A 26888-nucleotide genomic window follows, 5' to 3' on the forward strand; every position below is an offset into this window, starting at 1 on the left:
TGGGACAGCCACATGTGGGGAACCCTTTTGTCACCCTGCTGTGAGTTTAGTTGGCAGAGGTGGGCTGGCATGGTGTGGTCGTCCTGTCTGTCCCTGCAGCTCCTCAGGGACCTACCAGGACCCCACACATCCATGTACCCACCTAGGGCAGGTCCCATGGACCCCCAGGTGATGCCAGGTGTTCTCAGCACCAGACCATAGGTGTCCCACGGGGATGCTGAGGCATTTACCAGATGTCAGGTGGTGACAGCTCCTGGTCTCTAGTGAGTCCGGTGCTTGGATGTGGCCAGGGAAGGGTGATGCTGCTCCAGGGCAGATCTTCTTGCCCCACTGAGTGCCTGGCCCTTCTCCAACTCCCATGTCCCTCTGGCTCCTTTGTTACTCTCTTCCTCGTTGTTTCCTTGGGAAGCACGTGGCACTTGCTCCTTCCCCATCTCCACTAATTGAAATGGTCCCACCCCCAGTGTGCAGATGCCATGCTCCAGAACAAACCTGCTACAGCTGCTAGGCATTCCAGCCTCCTGTGTCCCAGAGCCAGACCGAGGGGGGCCTGTGGGCTCCTGGGGAACCCACCAGTAGGATAAACCCTGTGGGTGATAGGCACATAACGGAGCAGCCCATAGGGGGCAGCCCATAGGTGGCCCCCCATTCGAACCTGACCTCTGTAAGTGAGGCAGAGATGGGTCAGAGGCACGGCACACTTGCTTATGGCCAGAAGCAATATTTGGTCCTCTCTGCAGCTCCTCAGAGAAGTGGATCCTGTCTGGGGTATGAGGGAGAGTCTGACTGAGGGCTAAAGCTTCAGATGACCCTAGTCTGCTAGACTCTAGAAGTTGAGAATCCCCCACAAACAAACCTCAGTCTGAAGAACCTGCCGTCACCATGTACCTGGAAAGGAAGCAATTTCCTCTAGAAGATCCACTATTTAAGACCATGTGTTATGCTCGAAAAAAATTAATAACATGTTATGCTTGAATTCGGGACCCCCAAAAGACCACCAGAGACTAAGATTGATGTAAGCAGCAAAGAGGTGTTTATTGCAAGCTAGCTCGGTCCTCCACGCGCACAGCAACTGGTGATGCTGAGAGGCCCCGAGCCCAGGATTGCAGCAGTCTTATACACTCTTGGGGGAAGGCAGGGACTTCATATACATCATAGCATCTCTTAGCAAATCATCACACACTGCGGGAAAATCAAATAACAACTCTAAAACATGATTAGCACAGTCACTGGTGGGAACAAGTTGGGTAGGGCTGATGGGTTAGTACAAGATGGGGATTCGTTTGAACTGATTAGTTTAGGCCACGAGGGGAGTATGTGCTGAACTACATGGTTTCCCAACATGTTATCAACCACCATAAACTACTGGAGGGTCATCTGGCGTGCCAGGTATTTCCCTGTCTCATGCTGATTGGTGGCTGCTGGGGGGTTGCTATGGGTCCCCACCAAGCCTGACTGAGTCAGGGACACCTGGGCAGCAGATCTCTCCTGTTATTTGTAGATAAACAACTCATCAGGGTGGGTATGTGCCTAGGAATGCTCTGTGGGTCTTTCCAGGGACAAGGGTCATGCCCCCTTCCTTGGACAGGCTTTGCTCTGAGGTAGAGGCAAAGGTTTTTCACATGGATTTATCAGAGGCTAATGAAGAACTAACTTCTCAATTTATGGATCAAACTCTTCACTGACAGCAGTTTCACTCTGGGGACCCAGGTCTTCCGGAAAGGGCTGTCCAGAGTCAGAAAGACATTGTCAACCTCAAGGTTAGGGGCACACGTTTGTCAGGAAAGCCCCGCATTGGTATTGCAGCAGCATCTGCTCAGAGGATGCAGGGGACCTGCACACTTGAATTTTTGCAAATGGATCCACCTTCCAGAAGGACCAGACTAGAAACAGCTGGCAGACGTGTCACTCTGTAAATGCACCCCTGGTGTGATGTGCACCCCTGCACCCCAAGAAGCTTGCCTTTCTAACACATGGGCTGGATGGGAATGAAACAAGAAGCCCAGGGAGTACCGCCTCCACTCCCAATGCTAACAGGAGGGGTTCTGCTCCCGCAGCAGGGGCCAACTCCCAGCACGGGGCGGGTCTAGGGCCATTGCTGCTGCTGTAGAGCAGAGGTCTCCACCAGTGTTTCTCTTTCAGCATTGACGTGGAAATTCCCTCTGACCTTTCTCCAGGGTATAAGCTGAGCTTCCCCACAGGGGGCCAACGAAAAGGCAACTGAGAGAGATGTCCCTGTGCAGGTGCCCATTAGGAAGACCCACACGATTCCAAAGTGCGCTCTGCTCTGTGTTTAAGCTCTTTGTTGCCTTGATCACTATGATTTCTTCTTCATCAATCTGTAAGTGGGGACCAGAAGCTTCTTATTTTTTACTTTGCAGATAAAATGTTGTTCAGTGGTCCTTGCCTGGCAGTGGCCAAGTTCCATCTGCCCTGCATGTCCTTGGTGGGAGGTGCTGGTCTCACCTCTGGAATGCTCATTCCCAAGTCCCCCTGCAAGGAGTCGTTCAAGTCCGACGTGGATGTGAACTCATGAAGGACTACGTGTTCAGACCCCTGCGTCTTCAAAGCAGCTGGGGCCACGGGTCCTGGATCAGCCCTTGATCTGAGAAAGCAGGCTGCGGCCCTCCCATGCACAAATTCCTCTGTTATCCTGGGCAGAGGGTTTATAGCTGCTGCTCTGGGGGGATGGGGATGTACCTTTTTCTTACTCCACGTGATTTAGGCACCTGACTGAGAAGGTTCAATCAGCTCCCGGCCCCAGGGGGTCGCTGGCTCTGGGAGGACTGAGCCTTGAACAATGGTACAGCCTGGTTGCTACTCTCAGAGCCAGCAGGAGGGGAACTCTGAGCTGGCAGGAGGGGAGGGAGGCCCTGCTAACTGCTTGGCTCTGCACATCCACCTGTCTTTGTAAGCCAATCTTTATTATGCCTTAACTTTTGTCTGGCTTAGTTTCGCTTTGATTTTTATTGCTTTGGAACCAAAAGAATCTCTGGAATCTGGAGCTTTGATGGGGCAAAGTGACTTACCCAAGGTCACCCAGAGAGGGGCAGGCACCCCGCCCCCACCCCCCACCCCCCAGGAACTCCAGCAGTCCTAATCACTCATCCAATGCTTTTTGCTCTCAAATGGGTTGAGAGGGGCTTGTTATGCAGATTGCAGGGCCTGCCAGCAGGGATTCCAAGCAGTAGGTTTGGGCTGGAGGGACTCCTGTCCTCTGCTCACCGCACCTCCATTTCTTGTGTGTCACGGAGTTTAGTGCCCTTTTTGTATTGGGCACTGGGAAGCTTATGGGCATTTAAGTGGTCCACGCTGGCAGCTGAATAAGAACCCAGGAGAAAGGTTCATTCTGCGGGAATTTCCTCAGGCTGCATTAGCTTTCTTCCTCTCTTTTCCCCTCCCTTAGTCCTCTCCAGTCTGTTCCTTGTTTAGTAACTTGCCTATCTCTGTAGGGGCTTTCAAGGGGCCAGTTTGGGGGGAGGAGGGCACCAGCACTGACTAGCACGATTCTGTTTATACCTGGAAGTGGGCAGTTCTGATGATGGAGACTTTGTCATTTGAACTTGTTTCATAGGCTCTTTACAGGAGAATTGCGAGTTCAAAGCCAGCCTCAGCAAAACCAAGGCGCTAAGCAACTCAGTGACACCCTGTCTTTAAATAAAAAGTACAAAATAGGGTTGGGGATGGGACTCAGTGGGGTTGAGTGAGCCCGAGTTCAACTGTAAGTACTCCCCTTAAAATAAATAAATAAATAAATAAATAAATAAATAAATAAATAAAAGTTAATTGTCTCCAAATCTTCTGGATAACACAGAATGACCACAGTGCTTCACGAATGACACAGCTTAATACAGAACTTCAGAACCCTCAGTTTGCGGGGATTTTAAAGACACAGACCAGTTTGGTGGATGGGCTCAGAAGGAAGAGGTCAGCCACTGACCTCATGAAGTACCCACCTCCCTGACATGCCCAGCTCTGCTCTGCCCAGCAACCGTTGATGAGCTGATTTCTCCCCCTCACCCCTCCAACTGCTGGCACAGCAGCCCTGTGCCTTCCAGAAATGTTCAGCTGCCCTTCAAGTCAGCCTTCCCTGCTCGGTTGGTTTGATCTGGCCTGTCTGGCCTTTTTTTTTTCCTTCAGAACCTCTCAGCATGGGGTTCCCACAGTACTCAGCCATTGGACCCCTCCTCCTCCCATGGCCTCTTCCGCTCTGAAGCCGCGACAGGGCGCAACTTCTTCATTTAGCACCAGAGAAGCCTCCCATGATCCCTGGCTCTGCCCACTGCCTGTGCTGTCTCCTCTGGGTTATGCAATGCACCGTGGTCCTCTGAAATCCGTCCCCAGCCTGTTCTGCAGCTTCCACTCTGCAGGGAAGCGTGACTTCACTTTTTCCAGACCCCTCTTTCTGATGACTCACATCACTCTGTCTGAGGCACACCAACCCCCTCTCTGCCTCCAAGTTTCTTATCTGGGCAGAGCCCCTGTCTTCCTTGCTTTCTGCCTCCTCTGCCCTTGCCCTGGTCTGTCTCCATCCCGGCAGGCCACCTCTCTCAGGGAAAAAGCCAAAGGAAAGAAGTTTGTGAAATGGCAAAATCTTGTGACAAAGATTCAGATGCCAGGTGCATCTTCCACTCCTCTTTTCTCTTTAGTGATGGATCTCCTGGCTTTCAGGTGGGCCTACATAGTCACCTGAATTACAGACATGTTTCTCGGCCCTCGAAGTTGCCAAGGTGGGCAACTAAGTTATAGATGATGATCCACAAGAAACAGGAATGTTGTATAAGAGTTTCTGAAACCTCCTTTCAAGCTGGGGAGTGGCCAGATGTGAGAGCTGGAGTTCCAGCAGCCACTTTGCAAGGAAGAGTTGGGGCCATGATTGGGAAGGGAGGAATGGAGGGACAGAGCTGTGTGTTTCCCACTGTGGTGCCAACCTCAAGTTTCCTGTACCAGAAGGCAATGCTCTGTGTTGTTTTAACCACTGCTATTTTGGGTTTCTGTTTGTGCGGATGAACTAATCATAAGGAATGCTGAACCACACTGGCCAGCTTGCTGGATTACAAGGCAGTTTCTCCTCAGCATAATGACCCACTGCCTGCAGCAGCATCTGTTTATGTCCATCCCGTGGTGGCACCTCTATCCCCAGACTGCTCCATCAGGACTGCGATGACTCCCACCTACACTGGCACACTCAGGAGCAGCTCTGGCATGCCCTGTAAACACATGGCATCTGTCTTTGGTTCTTAGAATCATCCCAATCCTACTGACCTGAGAGAGGGCATAATTATTCTCACCTTATGAGTAATGCAATTCAACACCTGGCCATCACCTGGGGGTGCCTGGGAAGCTGCAGACTGCACTCACCTACTTCCAGCTCCTACAGGTCGCCTATCATGCAGGGAGGAATGCAGAGGCTTCAGGGATGCCTGGAAGAGGGAGGGGTGGCTGCCTTCTGGCTGGGTCTGTGGGAGACCCCCTCAATGCAGCAGCATGTGGTGCTTGTTGCCCAGCAGCCTGCTGAGGAGGACTTGTGGGCCAATGGGGGGTGGCTGCATGTAGTCACCCCTGGGTCACTATTGTGCATCTAGCACTATATGACCTGGCTGTGGCTGTGGCCACTGAAGCCCAAGTCCGCGTGATGTCAGTACCCACCTAGGGACACATTTGACATTAATGAGGCCCTGAGCTGCATGAGGGAGAGCTCCACCTAGGCCAGATGGGAGCTGGTGGGCGTCAAATGTCACAGCATTGGCCCTTGTTCTGCAAATGCAGCAGGGCTCCCAATGACAGGAAGCTCTGCATGAAAGGCAGGTCCAGTAGGTCCCAAAGTACTGGCCCCAGGAGGCCAGGGAGAAGGCAAAGTGGCTAAGAGAACCTGGGCTCTGAGGCTAACCTTACAGCCCAGGGCCTGGCTCTCTGGTTGACTTTATGGCACAGGGTTGGGCTCTCAGGCTGACCTAATGCACAGGGGCAGCTCTCAAGCTGACCTTACAGACAGTTGTCCAGTTCTGTGTCCAAGTAGCTAAGTAGCTGACTGAGACCCATGATCAACCGCTCACTGAGAGTTAGGCTTTGTTGGAGTTCACAGGCTGGTCCATCATCTTCCGTCACAGTGATAGCTTCAGATAGATAGGTTACAAATATCTGGTCCTGGTAACAACCCCCAGTAATGTTTATTTTTTTCTTTAAAAAACAGAAAAAAAAAAAAAAAAAGCAATGCTGAGAGCAGCATCACCATGTGGGTCCTGGAGAGCTGGAAGGGAATATGCTTGGTCACACTGACAGGACTTGAAGGGTGGCCCACTTCAAAGAAAGAACAAGACTGAAATTATTACAAAATTAAAAGTAACAAATATATATTTTGAAAAAAAAATACAACAACAACAATAATCAGAAAGCTGTCCCCCCACTTTCTTGTAGTGGCTGCAGCTGGCAGTGGGGCCTTCTGGGTCAGTCAGAGAGGAGGCTGCCCTCATCCTGTTTCTGGCTTCCCCATAGACCCTCATCTGCAGTCGCCCATCTGGTGTCCCTGGGCAGGGCCTGCCAAGTACAAACACAGGCCTCCATCCAGAAGCAAATCACTCTTGCACCTCAAGGTTCAAGTTCTCACCTCTGCGAAGGGGGCCTCTGAGGGAGGGGACCGCCTGGCCCTGGTATGTGCAGGGGGAGGCCACTGTGCCTGTGTCTTGGGTAGGGTCAGGCTTCTGCCACTCTCAGGAGTGCCTGGAGCCAGGCTCCCAGCTCCAACAGGCCTGCAGTTCCAGCAATTCGTCAATCCATTGCAGTGTTGTGTGGCTTTCGGCTCTGAGAGTGCCCATGTGGGCCAGGAGAGGGGAGCAGTACAGGCAGGGAGGACAGCAGTCACAGAGCTGAGGCTGGGAGAATCAGCAGGATGAAGACAGGCCTGGAGCAGTACCAGAGACTGCTGGAGAGGAGACACGGTGTGCATGCCTCCTTGCGACCTCAGTCGTTCAACTTTCTGAGGTGTCAAAAGCAGGGAGTGAGGGCTGATTTCCTCCAATATCAATGAGCCCTCCAGACAGAAGAGCCCAGGACAGGCCCAGAGCAGTAATGAGGATACTAGTGACAGACCCTTCCCATCACTCCCCATCTGCACCAGAGCTGGGTCCAGAAAGCCAAGTAGATGGCAGTAGATGGCAGTCATCTCCCTCTGTTTCCAGGGGCTTCTGGAGCATGGAGCAACCCGGAAGGAGGGAGCTGTTGGAGCCCTTCATGAACCAAAGCCAATACCCTGTCCCTGCTGGGAGGGCAGGTCCTCTCTTCCCAGGGAAGGAGGGTTTAGTCTGTGGGGTTTTAGTTTGAGAAGGTTCAAATACACCTAAGCCTCAGTTTTTACTTGAAAAGAATACAGCTTCAAGCCTCTAGCTGTAGGCGCAGGGACTTTTCCCAATTCAAAGACCTCTTTTTTTTTAATATTTATTTTTTAGGTGTAGATGGACACAACACAATGCTTTTATTTTTATGTGGTGCTGAGGATCGAATCCGGTCCCGCCCATGCTAGGGGAGTGCTCTACCGCTGAGCCACAATCCCAGCCCTCTCTTTGAGAGACCTCTTAGTGTGTTAAGTTCCCAGGTTAACCCAGGAACCAGGCAGATGGCTGAAAAGCCCAGGACTCCACCCCTGCTCCCATAATGTCTCTCAAGATGGACCAGAGAGTTCAAACTCACTTTAACACAATCCCTGGAAAGATAAGATCAGTCTCTCAGTTACGAAAAAAATCAGTCTCTTAGTGACAGCTGCACATCTCAAGGGCAGGCATTTGGAGACTTGACCACCCAGAAAAACTATTGACTCTGACGTCCAGAAAATGCCACTTGGTGCATCAGCAAAAGACCTCCCCTGAGGCAAAAGGATGCCAAGTGACCTGGGTGGTGATTTGACAAGGAAGATGGATCTCACTTGGTGTGCACCTGGCCAGGGTGGTTAGTTGACTGCTGAGGACAGAATCTTCTGTCCAAGTGCCAGTTTTGGCCCAGAGCTTCAGAAACAAAGTCACTCAATGTGCAGTTTTCAGGTTAATTGTACTTTTAAAATAAGAGGCTTGGTTTTATCATTGGCTTCCTGGTTGCCTCTGTGTATGTAAATGATGCCTGGCTGTCTCCAGGGTATGTTGTGTGACCTGCAAAGACCTCTGTCTTTGCAGGTGCTGACCTGCCTGCAGGGCTTCTGGGAGGGTCCAATCTTCTAGGTGACATCTTTTGTCAAGGTATGCTCAGGAAAGAACACAAGGGGCATCTGCTGAGAAGCTCAATAATTTGTCACAATTATGAAAAGAGTTAAACACAACCACTGAAATCCCCCCAACTTTGCAAATCAGGGTGTATCATGAATTCAAGAAATCTCCTTAGAAACCAATTGGATGAACAATTAATAGCTGAATTTTGCATAACTGCAGATACAAAAACTGCCAGAATTTGGCATAATATGGAATAAAGATTTACCCATAGAGTAAAAATAGTACATGGATATACTGTGCTGGTAAACATTTAGCAGCAGAATCTCAGGGACAAAATGTATGTATGCAAGTCCCTTTTTTATAAGTTCCACATAACCAGCTGATTCTTCTTATGTTTCCTGCAGACTCCTGAATCTGTTGGGAGCCCTGGCTGTTTGCAGGATGGGTGGTTCCCACAAACAACTGGGAGATGTACTCACTTACCAGTTTCATAAATGGGTAAGACAGAGACAAAACAGAAAGGGAAATCGGCCGGGTGTCTTCTTTGGTGAATTGTGGTCCCATAGACTTGGAATCTACCAGAGATTTGCTCTGGCACTTCTGACCCCAGAATTGTAAGAAGTAGACTTCTGTTGTTTATAAGCCATCAGTCCAAGGTATTTTGTTACAGCAGCCCAAACAGACTGACACACTTTTATCAGAAAGATTAAAACAAGAGCAATTATAAACTGCCAGAAATAAAAATGTCTTAGTATAAATATGAAAAAAAATCCTAAATGTGCCATGACTTCTGAGAAATAACAGAGTATTTACAAAAACAAAAACCTCTTGCTGGGTATGTCTCTTCAGATGGCTGTGGGGAGACGCTTGCTGTCCTGGCAGAGGGCATGGCCTGTTGCACATTCTTCATACAGATGTGGACTGATGGAGATGGCTACAGGACCACAATCATAGCTTATCAGCTATAGAAAATGAAAATAATCATCTGATGGGATTTGGAGAGAGGGAGGGGAGTGAGCTCCCATTATAGAGCAGGGACCATCAGAAAAACTCAGAAATGGATAGAACAAGAAACAGAGATAGGCATGTTGATTTTAAGTTACAAAGGACAACAATAGACAAATTGCTGTACCCCTAGCACTGAAGCCACTGGACATGTGAGGGGAAGACAGCCGAGTCCTCATCTCTTGGGCTGCATCAGTGCAGATGTCTGCACATTTCTGTCTGCTCACCCCTCTGTGGTTCTCTCTTCCCTGGTGGCTATACTTCTCATTTATTGGTCTCCTATTTCCCAAGACCCTCTTATGATGAGGCACGGTAAAATAGCATTTCTTTATTAAAATCCATTTATTCCAAAGCTTTTAGGCAGTGTTATAAATATTGGTTTAAAACATTAGCTAGGGATTATTGATAAAATATAAAGTAGAAAATGTTTCCCAAGGAGGTTTCATCTAAAAATACACTGGTTTCCACTCTCACCTTGTCTTAGTGGAGCTCAGAGGAGGGGACTCTGGAACCTGTGTCAAGGCGAAGGTCATTTTCTTGTGTCTCTTCTACAGTATTCCCAGGAATTATTCAATAGGTTTTTAAAAAACCTGTAAGACAGTGTGCAGTTGTCTAAAAATAAATAAGCCTATAAGCAGCCTTCCCAACTGGGAAAAACTATGCATAAATAATTCAGATAAGCTGGTTCTGAAGGTGTGCTGCCCACCGGGCACCTGGGGCCCTGGCCATTGGGTGGATATTGAAAAGCTGTGCTGAAGGATTCTGTGGATGTCCTGTCTGTGTGTTGCCCCCTTACCCTTTGAGAGGCTGCCGACTCCCCAGAACAGTGAGGGGTTGAGGAAGCAGGAGTCCTTCTGCCCAGGGCCATTGAGTTACAGATGACAGATAGGCTATGTCACTGTCACATGCCCTTGATTTCATTCTCTATTTTCGACAGTGGAAATTCCATAACAACATTGTCAAATACTCCAGTATTGTAATTGATTCTAATTGGCCAATAAAATCTTAGTGTACTATAAATCTTGATTAGCCAAAACCGCTATGGCTATAATTGCCAATTATTAAGAGAGATGGGCCAAGTAGAAATATAATAAAAACCCAAATTATAATACACATTCCAGCAGCATTCTGGGTTTGGTACATATCTAGATTGGTCAAACACTGCCCACCCTGTAGTGCAGGATGAGTTTAAATGTCCCCAACCTCTTCTCCTGGGCCCAGTCTGTTTATTCTCATTTTAAACACTGGGCTATTGGCTTGGCCAGGATTCCTTGACTTGGATTTGCTGTCATTCATGAATATTTCACTTCTGCCCCATGAAAGGTCGCAGACTCCCTGTTTGGGTAACGAGTGGGTCAGGACTGTTCCATGTCTTCCCAACCAGTTCTTGACCTTGGCCAGTTCAGTGCAGGTTCAGCAGGAATCCTGCTGGGCCAGTCTCCTGAACATCTTGCACCCCTAACATCTGATCCAATGCCTCACCCACCTTCATTAAACTCTGTTTACCAGAACCCCCATATTTCCTCTCAGTGACCCCCACTACAGCTATAACCTCACTTACTGCAGGAGCCACTGAGGCTCTGCTTGAGGGATGTTAGCATCACCATCTTCAACAGTGTCTGAGTATTTTTATTTTCTTAACAGAGATTTCCTTAATAGGACCCCCCTCCCATTGCCCATGCACCCCAAGTCACAGACCCCAAATCCCAAGAAATACAATGAGTGAGGGCTAGGCTGTTGGGAGAGGGGTTTGGGAGACTTGGACAGTTCCAGGTCTTTGGTAGCTCACCTGCTACCAAAGCCCTGTGGCCTTCTCTAGTCTTTCCATGAGGAGGTCTCTGCCTGTCCTTCTCTGGCCCTGCCTCCCACCCAGCCTAGCATCCAGAAGGTGACAAATGTGTCAAGATATTGCCCCCTTGGCCTAGGAACAGGGCAACAGGGGTAAATTCCCATGTACCCCAGCTTACTTTGTGCACTTTCCTCTGCCATCAGCCCAACAGCTGGGTTGAAGCCGCCAGGACCTGTTTTCCTATCTGCAAGTAAACAGGACCCCTTAGGGCCCTTCTGTTGTGACCCTGTCAGTGAGCTGTCCCCTGGTAACTGCTGCATCCTTCAGGAAACTCTTCCCCTCCTCCCTGCCTCTCCCCAATTTTTCCCCTTACCATATCATGTTCTCTCACCCCTGACCTCCTGCATCCCTTCTCCCAGATCCCCAGAGCCTTGTACAGCTCAGTCTGGGAGGCAGTCAACCTGGACATGCAGGACATCCCTTGTCACCCTGGACCGGTCATCCAGAACAGCTCTGGCTCAGGCTAGCACCCTGACAACCCAAACAGCGCAGGCAGGCAGGTTTGGTATTCGTGGCCTTTGCACTGCACCAACAATGGGTGCTGCCAGGTCCAGAAAGGGGGGGGGGGGGGTGAAAAGGTTAATGTGCTTGAGGACATAGGGGGACTCGTAGCATTTATTTATTTGTGGCATTGAGGATTTACCATCTTACCACTTAACCACACATCTTACCACTTAACCACAGTTCCATCCATTTTTATTTTATTAGTTTTTATTTGGATACAGGGTCTCGCTGAGTTGCTTAGGGCTTCAATAAGTTGCTGAGGCTGGCCTTGACCTTGTGACCTCCTGTTTCAACCTCTGAGTCGCCGGGATTACAGATGAGTGTCGGGCTCCGGGTATTTATTTTAAAACGTAATTTAATGGCTTCCTTGTGAAAGGCGAGAACCGTGCAGAACACAAAGGACCCAACCATTGCGCACGCGCAGAGCAATGTGGTCCGAGAGGCGGGGCGCGCGGCTCCAGCGCAAGCGCAAAGGAGTGGGTCGGCGCTCCAGCGCAGGTAACTATCCGCTCAGGCAAAGCGGGCGACCTGTGAGTCCTGCACCCTTCTCTTGTGCACAGCGCACCTCTCTCGGCGGCCGGTGCCAGGACTCCTTGTTTTGCTTTTGGTGCTGCCGCCCAGGAGCGCGCTGCAGCCCTCCTGGCCAAGTCTTGGATGATGAACGTCGAGCCTCCCCCGAGAGGCTTCTGCTTTCATCCCACGGGTATCTTAGAGGATGGTGGCCAGTCTGGAATTCCTGTACCTTTTAGGGACGTGAAGAGGTTGTTGTGGGACTGCAGAAAACCCAGCTACGCCGAGCTCAGGCTGCCAGATAGCTGGTGCACATGACCCTTGATCTCTCAACCTGGGGAAAGTTACCATGTCTCAAGGACTGTCTCATAGACATAGTATTTTTACATTTCTCTGGGGCCCATGGGTGAGAATTTGGGAAAAGGAAGCTTGGTGTAGGAAAGAGAGGAGGGGGCTGGCGCGATACCTGCTCCTGCAGCTGGCCTGGGACAAGATAGGATGACTACAGGTCCTGTGAGCACTTACCACAGGTCAGCATCCACATGACTGAACTGTGGTGACTGGGCCCCTTTGGCTCATACTGAACTTTTGTGCAAAATAAAGGCCTGGCCTGGATGAATGGGCAGAACACAAGTGTCACAGCAGGCAGGGGGTAAGCAGGGAAGAGCCTCCCCTGGCCTCAAGGGTAGACTCAGTAGGGTGCTTATGATAGAACTGGCTGACTTTACCCTTTGGCAGCTTGTATTTTAGGGGCAACCCAGTAAGTGAATTAAACAGATTCACGTTGTCATCTCAGGTCCTGCTAGACACACTAGGAAGAAAGCAGGAAATTGAGGAGTGAGCCAGTCACACAGGTCAGGGAGAGGCCTGAAGACAGGCTGAGGCTGTAGCTACAAGCAAAGCTGCAAACCAGCTTCACACAGTGGTAGGTGTTAACATTTTAATCTCATTTTGATTTTAGTTTATCCTGTTTTTTTTTTCCTTTTCTTTTTCTGACGTTTGTAGGGCTTTGGGCATGTTTCTGTGGTGGGTTGGGGAGATCAGAATCTGCTGCACCATATATATCTTTGGTGCAGCAGAAATAAATAAATATATATATATATATATATATATATATATATATATATATATATATATTTGTGTGTGTGTGTAGAAATGTATATATTTCTTGGCTGGCTTCTTCTCACTTCTACCCTATAATCTCCCACCTTCGAGGCTGCCTTGCCCAACAGCTTCTCACCTCTCAAGCCAACAGGCTACCAGGTGGGAAGGTAGCAGCTGAGGAGCTCCATGTTCCTTCAAGAACTTGTTGAAATAGGGTGGGCAGGGAAGTAGGTGGTATGGGAGCACAGGGAAAAATGTCCTGGAGTGTACTGTTTGGAAAAGATGCCAGGTGACCCTTCCCAGGTGAAGGAGTAGGTGACAGTGGCTTTCAGATAATGGGCCCCAGGCTTCTGTTCCCTGCTGCCCTCTGCCCTCTGATCTTGGGATTTCTCTAGGGAGGGCTGGGACCACCTGCAGATGGTGGAGGCCCTGCATGTCTGGAAAAGGAAACGAGACTGGCCCTGGTCACTAGGTGTAGGCTGTAAGATGCTGCAGCTGAGAACCCTGTATTGGACATTGACTGGAAGAGTCTACTCTTCCAGTAGCACATACCTGGATGTCCTGTGGAAAGGCTGGGGCTGTTGACACCTACGGGTCCAGGAAGCCCCTCCTCTGGAAGCAGCAGCTGGAGGAGCAGAGAAATCGTTGCTTTCTCTGCTGCAGGGTTCTGAAGGTTGGGCAATTTCTCTATTTTGGGCAACTCTCCAGGATATTTACACAGTCTGTACTTCAGCTACAATTCTAACCAGAGAAACCCTTACTCTAGAGCAAATTTTAAAGCAACTTAATTTGCTCTTACCTTGATGTCCCATATCATTTATCTTGGCTTTCCCAAAACCATCTTGCCTTTGCCTTGAGACTGACATGTGACTGGCTTGTACAAAGTTCCTGTCCACAGGAAAAATGACAGGTAGCATGGACAGGTCTGGGAGCAGACATACCTGTCTCTCATTTGATTACATCTTGACCAATGGAATCCACAGGAGAAGCATGTGGCTAGCCAGCCTGACTGGCTTGTGTTGAGCTCTTGGAGACCCAAACTTTGCAAGTTGGTGTATACATAAGAACACAACAGAGGTATCACTTCTAGCATTCTGCCACAGTTTCTAGTCTCTGAATAACACTTTCAGGTACATAAGGTTGAATGGTTGCAGGGTTGGAAGGGACGATGGCTACAGAGTTGCCTCTCATCTTCCTCTGTTTGCAAGGCGGGGATGTACCTGTGTGGTACCTTTTGGTGTGGTACCTTTTGGTGTGGTAATGAGGTAGAAGGACTTGGTTAAAGACACAGGTTAAAGTCAACCAAGGGAAAGGCTCTTAGGGCAGAACATGACAGGGTTCCATCAGGGAACTTCTGGTTGTCCTCTCCATGGATGGCACCACTTTACCAGCATCAGTGTACAACAGGAGTCTTGCTGTCTAGCACCTATGTTGGGGCACCAGCCTGCCCCAGCCCTTCTGGAGGTGGAGCTGAACCTTTGACACTCACAGCCAAACCCTGAGTCATGTGTTAGATTTCCTGGTGTGGTCCAGAGGCCCAGGCAGACACCTGCTCCAGGATGGCATCCAAGGGCTGAGCCATCACCTGTTGGGACAGCTTCTTTACTCACACTGGAATGTTTTCTTTTTTTCTTTCAAAAATGGAATCACACAGTGCACTTTGTCTTGTAATTTATATTAAAAAACAAAACAAATCTGGATATCTTGGTCTGTGGGAGGTATTTTCTTTCTTCGTCATCTTTATGAATTCATAGCATGACAGTGTACAAGGCATACATTATTTACTTTGGTCCACACAGTTCCCATCCTCACTCTTGGATTTTTACTCTGGTCACTGGTGAGCAGCTTTCTGGGAGTGGAATCCCGAAACTGGAGTGTGGAAGTGGGTTGCATCTCATCTGGTGGAGATCTTGGTGTGAGGGTTGGTGCCAGGGTGACATGAAAGTTGGTGCAAGAATGACATGAGTAGCCAGGGGTGGTGGCACATGCTTGCAATTCTAGTGGCTTGGGAGGCTGAGGCAGGAGGACCACAAGTTCAAAACCAGCATCAGCAACTTAATGAGGCTGGAGATGTGGCTCAGTGGTTAAGTGTCCCTGGGTTCAATCCTTGGTTCCAAAAAAAAAAGACCTGGAAGAGGCACCAGGAGGGAAGTGGGATGCAAGGGAGCTCCCACAGGGGATCTGTGCACTCCTGTGCCTTACCTGTCCCTGTCCCTCAGTGGCTGAGGGTTAGACTCCCCAGCAGCTCAGCCCCCAGGAGCTTAGGGAAGGGGGCAAGTTCAGAAGCTGTACGTAGGGCAGGAGAATCAGCAGGATGGTAAATGGATGCTCTGAAATGCAGACAGTGCACCAGAGGACCCCAAAGCCATGGTGTCCAGAGGTGCCATGTTTGGCACCTAGACCAAGCAGAGGTGTGGGGTCAGCTGACCCAGATCAGGCAGAAGTTGCAGGCTGAATGTCACTATCTGCTGTTGCGCTCACTCAGTGTGACCCCCAGCAGCCAGGCAAGGACCAGTTGGGGTGGTTTCTCCCTAGTCATTGCCCTGAGTCCTTAGATCTCAGCCCTCTTAAGGCACAGGCTGGTGGCTGGAGGGATCTTGGCCAAAGGAAAGAGACTGGCAGAAATTTGCCTGCCCTCCTGTCATCTCCACGAAAGGCAGTGGCCTCCTAAAACCCTTCACGAGCCGCCATCTAGCTGTTTATTTATAGTCTGTGGCCAGCTCAGGAGAATAAAACAAAGCAAAATAAAAATAAACCATCACTGTGTTTATTCTCCTTTCTTGCCTTTTCACTGCCCTTCCTCTTGTTCCCACTTCCCTGAAGTTGTAGGCCCCAGCCTCCCTGCAGAGCATTTGTTTTGGGAACACTTACCAAGCCCTGGATGTACATCCAGCATGCATGTGGAAAAGTTAACATCCTTAGTGTGTGAAATAGTGGAGGACTTGGGCAGCAGATGGAGCAGCCCTGTGGGCTCACGGGCATGTGTTGCCACCCTCTGCAGGGGCACAGTACTGGAATGATCACCTGTTTGCTGGTTTGTACAGAGAAGAGAGCATGTGCACTTGACTTCATAAAATTTTCCCATGTGTCTGAAAGTCCTTGGAGGAAAGGCATAATGGGGGCGCCACCAAGACATCTCCAATTCCGCATTCAGCTCCAGTTCTGTGGGCAGGTCTAGGCCTTCAGGGGACAACCCCTGGCAATCGGATGTCTGACAGGAAAGAAAACCTTTAACCAAGGTGGTGGTCATGGGGTGGACCTGCCCAGAAATGGTTCCCTGTGGGGGTGGGGTTCAAGTAGACCGATTCTGGGACTTTGCCACCCGGGCCAGGGAGCAGTGCCCTGCCAGGGTCTCGTGTGGCTTGTCTCTGTTCTAGATGAGCATTTGTTTTGGGAACACTTACCAAGCCCCAGCAGTGGGATGTACATCCAGCATGCACGTGGAAAAGTTAACATCCTTAGATGAAACCAAAGATGAACCCCTGGGCCTCCGTCATCCTGAGATGAGCAAGAGCTGGCTGCTCAGAGCTCTCCCTTCTTTGAGCAGAGAACCCTCCCCCATGACCGTGGAGCCAAGTTCAGTCACCTGAGTGGAGGAAACTTGTACCAGAGTTTCACCTGAGTGTCAGTTTGGGGCTCAGTTGTTCTTAAGGCTCAGTTGCTATGGGGAGTTGGTTTTTTGTTGCCAATAACACAGTATCAGAGGCTGGGTGAGTTTTCACAAAAAGTGGTTTAATTTGGCTTATTATGATTCTGGAGGTCCAAGGTTGAGGGGTGTATGGTGACCGCATCCTCGTGGGCAGAGTCCAAAGTGGGCCAGGGCATCACATGACAAGAGGCAGGATGTGTGTGTGCGTGTGCGCTCATGTATGTGTGTACATGTGTGTCCACATGTAGGTGCACACAGGTGTGCCTGGATGCCCATGTGCATGCATACATGTATATGCCATCATGTAGGTGCACGTGTGCCCCCATGCATGTGTACTTGTGTGTCCTCACGTATGTATATGCATGTGTGTATTTGTCTGTGTGTGCACATGTGTGTCTTCTGGTCTCTCCCTCTTCATAGTCCACCAGGATTCCGTCATGGGGGTCCACCTGATGACCTCACTGAATTCTAACCACCTCCTAAAGCCCCACCTCCAAATAGTTAAACTGAGTTTCTACGTTGTCACACCTCATAGTGAGGATTAGATTTGATCACAGGGATTCTGGAGACACTCAGATGACATCTAAGCTACGGCAGAGTCACTGCCTCGTGGTGTTCCATGCTGTTCCCTCCCCTTCCTGTTCAAACATTTGAAATTTTAAAAATATATAAAGAACCAACAAAAAGGACACCAGCTAGCCCGCAGCACAGGAAGCAGGGACACTGGTGAGTAATCACTGAAGCCACAGGGTGTTTCCAGAGAGAGCACAAAACAGAGGCCAGAGCGGGTCCAGAGCCAGGAGGGGAGGCTCTTGCCCACTCCACAGAGGCCTGGGGTCACCCGGGGATGCTGTCTGGGAGAGTTTTATGAGGCTGTCATGGTGGGCCCTTTTCCATCTTGCTGCACCCTGCAGGGACCAAGATCCCAGGACTTACACCATGGCTGGTCCTTGAGGGTGTGAACAAAGCTTCCTAGGGAACAAAGCCTGGGACAAGAAAGGAGGTGGCTGTGGTGTATGTGACTGGAAGGTCACAGGGCCACTCAACTAGGAGGCCAGGCAGGGAGGCAGGGTCTTGCCCTCAACCCAGAGAGCCTCCCTAACAAAAAGCCTGCTCAGCACTGGCACTGTGCTGGGATCCTGCACATCTGCCAACCTCCTAATGTGGAACTAGGGGTGCTGTATCAGCTGCCACCCCTTATTATGACAAGGACAGCCATTGCTTTACTGTTGGCCAACCCCAGGTTGGGGCTTGTGTGATGCTCATCCTGACCCCACCTCTGGCCACCGCAGCATGACAAGAAAGGCAGTCCACTTGCTTTTATCCCTAATGCAGTGCTGTCCTTTGCTCTGATTGTAGGGCTTCGGGTACATTCTTTGTGATTAGCTAATTTTAAAATTGGGGCAGGCAAAGGGAAGAGCATAATTAACATGGCTACAATTGGATCCAGTTAAGGTCATATTCTGAAAATGGACCACCAGACTTGCTATTTCTCGCAGGGAGTCCACAGCTTCAGTCCCTGCCTAGCGGGGGTTCTCAGCGCTGTCCCTTTGTCTGTAGTGTGCTGAGGCTAGGGGTGACACTGACACATAGTAGAGTTGAGAAAATTGAGAAATTGTCTGGTGACTCACCCAAGGGCCTTGGAAACTCTCCAGTGAGTTCCACTTCCTCCCCTCCTCCCTAGTCTAGACGCAGCAGCAGCGTAGGTGGATCTCATTTTTCCCCGCTTGGAGAGGCAGTGGGCAGGGGCTCCTGCCTGTTGGGGCTCCCACATGCAGTTTTGGGGAGAAGGTATCCACTATCCCTTTGAGCTGCTAGCTGGCCCTCACGGGACTCCTGAGAATATGGTTCTTAATTCCCTTCAGACACCATGGAATTTCTGCTCTGTTCTCCCCTTTCTGGCAGCTAAGGAATTCTTGACCTCTGCTGACTTTGTCCTTTACTCACTGTGGCAATGATCCATAGAAACCTTAATGATTTATTAAAACTAGATGAAGCACAGACATGTGTGATGCTCCTGCTTACCAGGCAGTGCTGGGTCCCAGCTCCACCATCTTCTGGGTCTCTGCCCTGGACCAGGGTGGGGACCCATAGGACCTGTACTCTGCAGATGAACACCTGGAAGTTCCAGGGCTCAGGGAACAGAGGTGACACCAGTGCTTCCAAAACCTCCAACATCCAGCATCTGTACTTGCCCACTGATTCTTGTCTTTACCTTCTCCATTTTCCTTGCATCTATTTATCTACACAGCTTTCTGGAACTCCAGTTTACAGACCGCACATTTCACCCTGTGGAGCGCACGTTTCAGTGGCTTTGTGTCCTGAGTTGTGTGACCACAAGACTGTTTCAGGGCACTGGTCACCACCAAGAGAAGCCTCAGAGTTGGGCAGAGGGTACCTAGGGAAACCAATCCTGTTGGCTCCCAAAGAGCTTTGCTGTCCATTGGATTTGTGCCACATCTTTGGGTCCACCACACTCTTATCACGTACTTAGCCACCTAAGTTGGGGGTTTCCAAAAGTAGGCATTTGAGGACAAGAGTGTGGGATTGGACCCTTTCTGAAGTGGCCCTGCTGTTTCCATGCAGCACGTGATGCCTCTATAATGCACTCTGATCCAGGAATGTTCAGAGTCAAATTGGTAGGAAAATAGTTTTCAAAGCCTGAAGGAAGGTGAAAGAAACTTAATTGTTTCAAAAATCCCATCTCTGAAATCCCTGCAAATTAGCACAACTTTGAAAAAGAGGAGATGGTGAGGGTTGGGGGAGATAGCAGCCAGTTAGTGAGAGAAATGGTGGAAAATGTGAGGTCAGAGTGGACAATCTCCCCCCAGCTTCCTTGGTGCCTGTCCGGGTTGGGGGTCACAGTCTCCCCAGCCTCCACTCTTAGCATGAGGAAGCTGTTCCCAATTTCAAATGGGAGGGAGGGCCCCAAACTCTGCTTCACTGCCTCTTGTGCCTTTGCTCAGGCTCAGAGGAAACACTGAGAAATCCAGGCCTGTGGTGGTCACTGATAATGCAGCGGTCCCTGGAGTGAAGAAGAAAAAGAAGAACCTGCTGAAGCCCACTCTCCTGAGACCAGGCAGCCCACCAGACCCTGAACAGGTAGAGAGATGCCACCTGCCTCGGTCACAATCAGCCTGATCCTTGGGTAGAGCAAAGCACAGCTGAGGCCCCAGGGACAGCCACGGGTCACTCATGCCATTGAGAGACTCACCCCAGATGGTGATGGTTTGAGGTTCTTTGGGGGAGGAGGATATTCATAAGTATGAGCAGGTAGAATAGAAAAGACCTCCCCGGTGACATGCCATCTCCTTCTGGACAGTGACTGGAAGTTGTTTCCCTCCTTGAAAGGGCCTCAGGGTGGAATGGATGCTCAGAGCATTCCTTTCTTGGCATTGGTCTTTTTCCTGGCAAACAGCCTAGTTCTTGCGTGTCTGATGGTGACCAGGTGTCCCCCTCCAGGGCCCCCATTCTCACTGGCAGCTGCCTCTATTGCTCTTATTTGATCTGGGTCCAGTAGATTCCTACAAGGTGGGCCTTTCTCTAAGAGATCCCAGACTGGTAAGGGCTCAGGTGTGTGACCAGGTGAGACACAGAGGAGGCAGCGTAGCAAAGCTTATGACATGACTGAGGCAGTTTGTTGCCCACACGGATCTAGAGTGAAGAGGGCGGCATGCCTCGCAGGCCATCAGAATGGGGAAGTCTCTGGACACAAGTCTCAGCCAGTAGAGGGGACCTGGAGAGCAGCCTTTACTGGGGTCCGGGGCATCATCCACAAAGATTCCTGTAGGCAGTTGTATCTAATTGGTGAGTTTAGAGCGATCAGGCAGAGGTACTCTGGAATCTTGCTGCCACTGAGGTCCCTGGTATAGCCAGCCCAGCAGGTGATCCCAGCTAAGCCATTGGAGGGGCCACCAGGACTGACTGACCACAACTCCTGGAATGAGGAAGTTTGATTTATGCTCAGACCCAGTGCGAGGCCACGGGAAATGTAAAACATTCACCAAGATGTGGCAGCCCTGTTAATGGGGAGCCTCTGGGGGAGGTGGCAGACTGAGAACACATTAAAGTCTGGGGGTGTGAAATTGCTGCACACAAATAATCTGCAAACAGCTGCCTCGAATAACCTTTCTGTTGGAGATTGTGCTGGGTTGTCATTTAAGATTTCATGGCTGTTCTCTGGCTGGCTCCATGTGGCTTACAGCTTTGTAGAAAAGCAACAGTTCCTTTTACAAAGGACAGATGGCTTTCATCACACCTCCGTGTGAACCTGGGCCCTGCCTGTGGGAACCCAGGTGGTCCTGGGCAGAGCTGCTCCTCTGACCTGAATGGAGAACCTGTCCTCACCCTAATTCTCCTGCTGATCCAGTGGCCATCACGGGAGCCATTGCTGAGCCCCAGGGTCCACAGCCCTGATGCAGGCCAGCCTCAGGGGGACTATGCTGGCTTTGTCTTGCCTGTGCTAGCTCTACAGGCACCTACCTGCATGTTCAAACCTCGCTCTCCAGGTCAGGGTTTGCCTTTTTTTTTTCTAAGACCCCAAATCAAGCCCTGAAAGTTAGGGGTGAAGGCTCTAAATCTTGCTCTGGACATCTCCAGCTGCCCAGGCTGGCAGGACTGGCCCCAGATGCCCTCCTACAGAAATGGCTGCTTGTCTGCTGTGGCTCACACCAGTGGGGCTCAGGTCAACCCCAGCCCTGAACTGACCATCTTACAGGTTTACAAATAAGGGGTTTATCTTTTAATTTTGAATTTTGGCCAAAACAAAAGTTCCTCTGCTCAGAAAATTTAAGAAAGATGAGTACAAGACAGCCTGGACTATTTGGGTGACATTGAAATAATTCAAGAAAAAGAGCCAGGGGAGGGTCTGACCAGGATGATCACCCAGGCCGGTTCCAGAGACAGGATGACCCACAGAAGAGAGGCTAGCACAGCCTCCTCAGGCATCAGCTGCTGCAGGGCAGTAGGGGCAGCCCAGGGTGACCCCAGGGTGGAGAGGATTGTGGGGTTCAGGGGTCAGGGAGATGGGAGAGGTCATGGGGGTGGGGTGGGTTTTTGTGGAGGAGGGGTGTGGGTCATGGAGAGGGGAAGGGTCATAGAGATGGGGAGGGGTCAGGGAGGTAGGTGGAGGTTTGGGGAGACCTGTAGGACTGTGTCTGTGGAGGGAAGGTGTGAGTCACACCCTCAAGGGAACATAGTTCTGTGGGTGAGGCCCACAGACTGGCAGTGAGGTGAACTGTTGGGTACCTAGTGTACTCTGGTGGGTGCTGGGGAGGAGGGGCTCTAGTCTGGTGTTGTTCCCCTGTGGGCTTGTGAGTTATGTGTGCAGAGAGGGTCTCCTTAGTCACCCAGCCCGAGCCTCTGCAGGACTCCATTTGCATGACACCTCTCCCTGTTATAGTTTAGATATAAGGTATCTCCCCAAAGTTCATATATGAGACAATACAAGAAAGTTCAAAGGTGAAATGATTGGGTTAAGAGAGCTTTAATCAAATCAGTGCATTAATCCACTTGAATGGGTTAACTGGGTGGTAACTGTGGCCAGGTAGGGTATGGTTGGAGGAGGTGGGTCATTGTGGGCATGCCTTTGAGGTATATAAATTTTTTTGTGGTGAGGAGTCTCTCTTTCTCTCTACTTCTTGATTGTCTTGCCCTGATTTTTGCTTTCCTCTTCCACGATGCCATGATGCTCTGCCTCATCTTGGGTCTATATCAATGGAATCAGCTGTCTATGGACTGAGACCTCTAAAACTGTGAGCCCCGAATAAACTTTTCCTCTAAAATAGTTTTTGTCAGGTATTTTGGTCACAGGAGCAAACAAGCTGACTAAAACATTGTCCCTTAGGGCACAGCCTGTGACAGGTCACTGCCCCCTTAGAGAATCTAACTTTGGTCCATACTGGTGCTAAGGCTCCTACAGCACCATCTGGGGGCTTAATTTTCTCAGGAGATCTCCAGTGGATCCCGGAGGGGATCCCTAGACCGGATGCAGGTGCTGGGTTCCCTTTAGGAAGTCCTTTCACCAATCCCTTAGATGACTTGAGCAGTGCTTTGACACATCCCTGGAAAAGTGCAGCTGCTTTCTTTCCTGGCCTGCGTTCTCCTTCTGTCTCACATCTGGTTTCCACCTTCAGTGCAAATGTCTTGGTGGAATCTAGGAGGTCTGACGACAGGTGCAAGCAGGAGCAAATGTTGGAAAGAGAGCCACTTCTGGGTAGAAGGAAGGATGTGTTGGAGCATCTATGTGAGTTGCACAGGTGCACACACACGTGTTGTGTTCATGTGTGCGAGAGTATCTGTGTAAACTTGTGTGTGCATGTGTTAAGTGCACAGGTTTGTCTGTGTAAAGTGTATGAGTGCATTCATGTGAGTGTGTATATGTAAGTGTGTGCGATGTGAGCACAGATGTGCATGTGTGTGTACATGTATGTGTATATGTGTGGGGATTGGTGGTCTATAGATCTGGGGGCAGGGGAGTGCATGTGTGGGGTGGGATGGGGTCATCTTCAGGTTCTGGGGATAGGAGAGTGTGTGCATATGGCTGGGTGATTTGTCTGCAGGGCCTGGAGGGCAGGGAAATGCATGCGTGTGACTGTGTGTGCATTTGTGTGTGCATGGGTGGGGTGGGACATCTGCAGGTCTTGGGAGAGGAGAGAATGCAGCTGGGGCAGAGAGTGTCCTCATCACATCCCACAGCAGGTGCTGGGACCTCGTGATTCTGCACCTGGCAGGATCCACCTGTGTTTTGAGCCCTATGAAGAGCTCACTCTATTCCAAGGCCTTAGAATAAATTTCTCCTTATTTCTGCAGAATCTAAGGTGCTGAGGGCAGCTTGTTCTTTTCTATGTAGTTCAGACAAGTGCCGTAGCCTTGCTCAGGTGTGATTCTGGTGAGGTGTGGCTTCTACTCGATGGCTGTGTGGAGAGTGTGGGAGCCAGCTGTAGTGCAGGGTGGGTGGGGGTTTCACACACTGGTGCAGCACACACTTGTGTGTGTAGACAGAGCAAGGCCCAGGAGGGAGATTTCAGCCACTGTTTTCATCCAACAATATTCACTTCTTGTTCATCCATGAGATACTGGGCAGGAGCCAAGGAGACACCGAGCCTGTGATCTCTGAGACTTTTGTTGTGCCAGGGAGATGGACAATAAGCAACATAAACCAGACATTGGTGGTGGGAAACCACAGAGGGCATTGGTTGTGAGACAGCATCTCCAGAAGATGGGGTGGTTCACTAGTCTCTCTGAGGCTGATGCTGGAGCTGAGAACTGAATGTCCAGAAAATTGGGGAGAAAAATGGTCCTCAGAACAGCACGGGCAGTATCCAACAGAGTAGAGCCACCTGGGGAGAAAAGAAAGCAGTGTAGCTTGGCGTGCCATCCAGGTCTGGGCAGGTTGAGTTCCAAACAGGGAAGCAGGAGTGTGAAGCAAGGGGATTGATGTCCACAGGCCCTCTCCCTGTCCGGAGCAGATTTTCAGGTGGAAGCTAGGGAGCTAGAGTGGGAGGCCCAGCTCAGAAACAGGAGGAGGAGCCAAAAGGGCCCACTGATGCTCCTGATGGTGGGGGTGTGCAGGAAAGAGCTCTTGGGCTGAGCCCCTCAAGGATTTCTCAAGATCTGGGAGACAAGGATGGCAATGCTCTGCAGGAACTGGCTGTTGCTCTAGGTCCTGTGGTGTGTATGTCCTCTGTTGTTCACAGAACTAGCTGTTGAGGGGGCATCCCATGAAGGCACCTACTGGTCACCTGCGTGCCTTCCAGGTCTCAGTGACATGGCTGCTCAGAAGATTCCAGTAGAGAATGCCTCATCCTTCCTCCCTCTCTGCTTGCTCCATTCTTGTGTGTGCTCAACAGTCAACATCTGAGCACTGTCTGTGTCTTGGCACTAACTAGGTGTTGCTAATGTGAGTGCAAATCCACCTGTGTGCAACAGTCCAGTGAGAGAGAGCAGCTGGGAAGGAACTTGGCCGTCATTTGGCTCTTACAGGGTAAAAGACTGCGGGTGCGAGATCATGTCCCAGGCATTGGACTTCTTTCTGCACTGTTGGAGTGAGGCAAGGTGGGCTGGCAGGTCCCTGGGCTATGGGCAGGGTGGGCATTGCCCTGTGGCTCTTTCTGGAAGTGACTGATTGAAAATGGAGCCTGGCATGGTTGTTGTGGTCCTTTTTAGCACTGAGCTTGGTTCCACAGGGGGACCTGCCAGTAGTCCTTCAATGAATTAGGAATGAGTGATTGTAGATGTTCCTTTCTCAGTCTCAGAGACAGGAAACATCTAGAATGACTGTCAAACAAGGGCCAGACAGACTGGTTAGGAAGGGCAGGACCAGGCTCCTCAACACTGTGTGCCCCAGCCAGGAAGCCGTTTCTTCAAGGAGAGGTTGGACTTTGATGTCACCTACCCAGCATCCATGTGTGGGGTGGGGGTGAGATGTGGAGTGACCCCAGCCTGCGGTCCCATCGGTAAAAGGGACAGGGACCTCTGCCCCACAGCTGATGTCCTGGCATCTACGTTATGACTGCATCTGAACTGGCGGAGCTGGGAACAGTTGCCACTCAGCCCCACTCACCTCCCCCCTGCCCCCACAGTTGGGGTGGACCATTGGACAACTGCATGTGGTGTTGTGTGGGGGGTGGGGAACAGCACTGTCCACTGTCCACAGAGAGTGGGGATGCATTCAGGGCTTGCACTGGGACAGGAAGGGGGTAGCAGGGTCTACACCCAGCCTGTATGCCCCCTCCCTGGTCCAATTCCAGTGGCACTGATGGTCTATTTCTTTCCTGTCCTTCAGTGGCTCTGCTCCAGAGGCTCAGGCTGAACCCCAAGGGAAGGCCATGAATGTTTTGAGAAGGAGAACCCAGCCCCCAGGCCACTGACCCCAATCTGCTGATGGGCTCAGGAATGCAACCTGAAAATACTGGAAATGAAGAAATATATCTCTCTGACCTTCCCTCCCTGGTGTCTGACCTCAGGTGACAGGCACACAGGAAGGCAGGAACACACTTATCTCTGAGGACAGGAACAAAGGCATCTGTACACATTGCCCACAGGGTCCCCGTTTACAGCTCTTGCCCCTTGCGCCTCTCCAGTACTCCCCCGGCCTATAGCACGCTGCCCTCCGCTGCACCCAGGCCTGGTGTGCCAAAGCTCCAGCTGTAGAAGCTCAAGACAGGGCTCCTGGTGTCCTGGCATTTTAGGACCCTGCCTCCCCTTTCCAATGACCACTGTTAGCATCTCATCCTCTCAGATGGGTCAGTCCAGGGGCCTAGGAAAGGGCGGCCCTGCAGTGTCTGGGAGCTCTCTCCCAAGCAGTAAGATCCCTGGGGCGCTGGACAAGGAGAGTGGTGGTCACTTCTCAGCAGGAAGCCCAAGTGGAGGAGGGTTGCAAGACTGACCCCAGACGCCATAGGAGTTCAGCAGAGATGGCAGCTAGGAGATGAGCCTGACATTGGGAAGGAGCTGAGGGCAGACAGGGCAAAGCAGGAGAGAAGAAGGCTTGCTTTATTTTTTCCTGGGGACAATGAAAGAAGGAAGGGAGAGGGCCGATGGAGAAAAGTAGGCGGTCAGGGGAGAACAGGAAGCCTAAAGGGAGTGGCTGGCCACATGTCTTTCCCCTCTGCCCCATCTGTGTCTCCCCATCTCTTTTTCTCTCTCTGTCTCTGTCTGCCTGTCTCTCCCCTCTCCCTCTGTTTCTTAGTCTCTCCTTTCTCTCTGCCTCGGTCTCTCCTTTTCTCTCTGTCTCTCTCCCATCCTCTCTTTCTCTGCCCCACTCTGCTCCCCACCCCTTTCACTCTCTTTCTGGTGGATAGTCCCCATCTCTCATCTGGTGACCGCATGGCTGTTCAGGGTTCTTCCCTGCTGCAGCCAAGCCCTCTTGAACACAACATCCTGTTTCTTTTGTTCTTCCCCATGAAGCCACCATGACCTTTGTTGGAGACGAAGCACACATTTCTTCCAAGTTGACTCAAAGGGTGCAGGGTTCATGCTCAAGGCAGTTCTAAAACTGGATGGGTAATTGCTGGTTCTGTTTCCTGCAATGATTTTGAAAGATTATGCCACAAATCACTCCCCCGCAGAA

General features: G+C 50.6%; 1 pseudogene; it reads left to right on the forward strand.

The window, feature by feature from the left end:
• Nucleotides 1-11981: 11981 nt before the first annotated feature.
• The window catches only part of LOC143638266 (rho GTPase-activating protein 20-like), a 64702-nt pseudogene continuing 49795 nt past the window's right edge, over nt 11982-26888 (forward strand).

The sequence above is a fragment of the Callospermophilus lateralis genome, chromosome 19 (assembly GCF_048772815.1).
Source record: "Callospermophilus lateralis isolate mCalLat2 chromosome 19, mCalLat2.hap1, whole genome shotgun sequence".
In the NCBI taxonomy this organism is placed as follows: Eukaryota; Metazoa; Chordata; class Mammalia; order Rodentia; family Sciuridae; genus Callospermophilus; species Callospermophilus lateralis.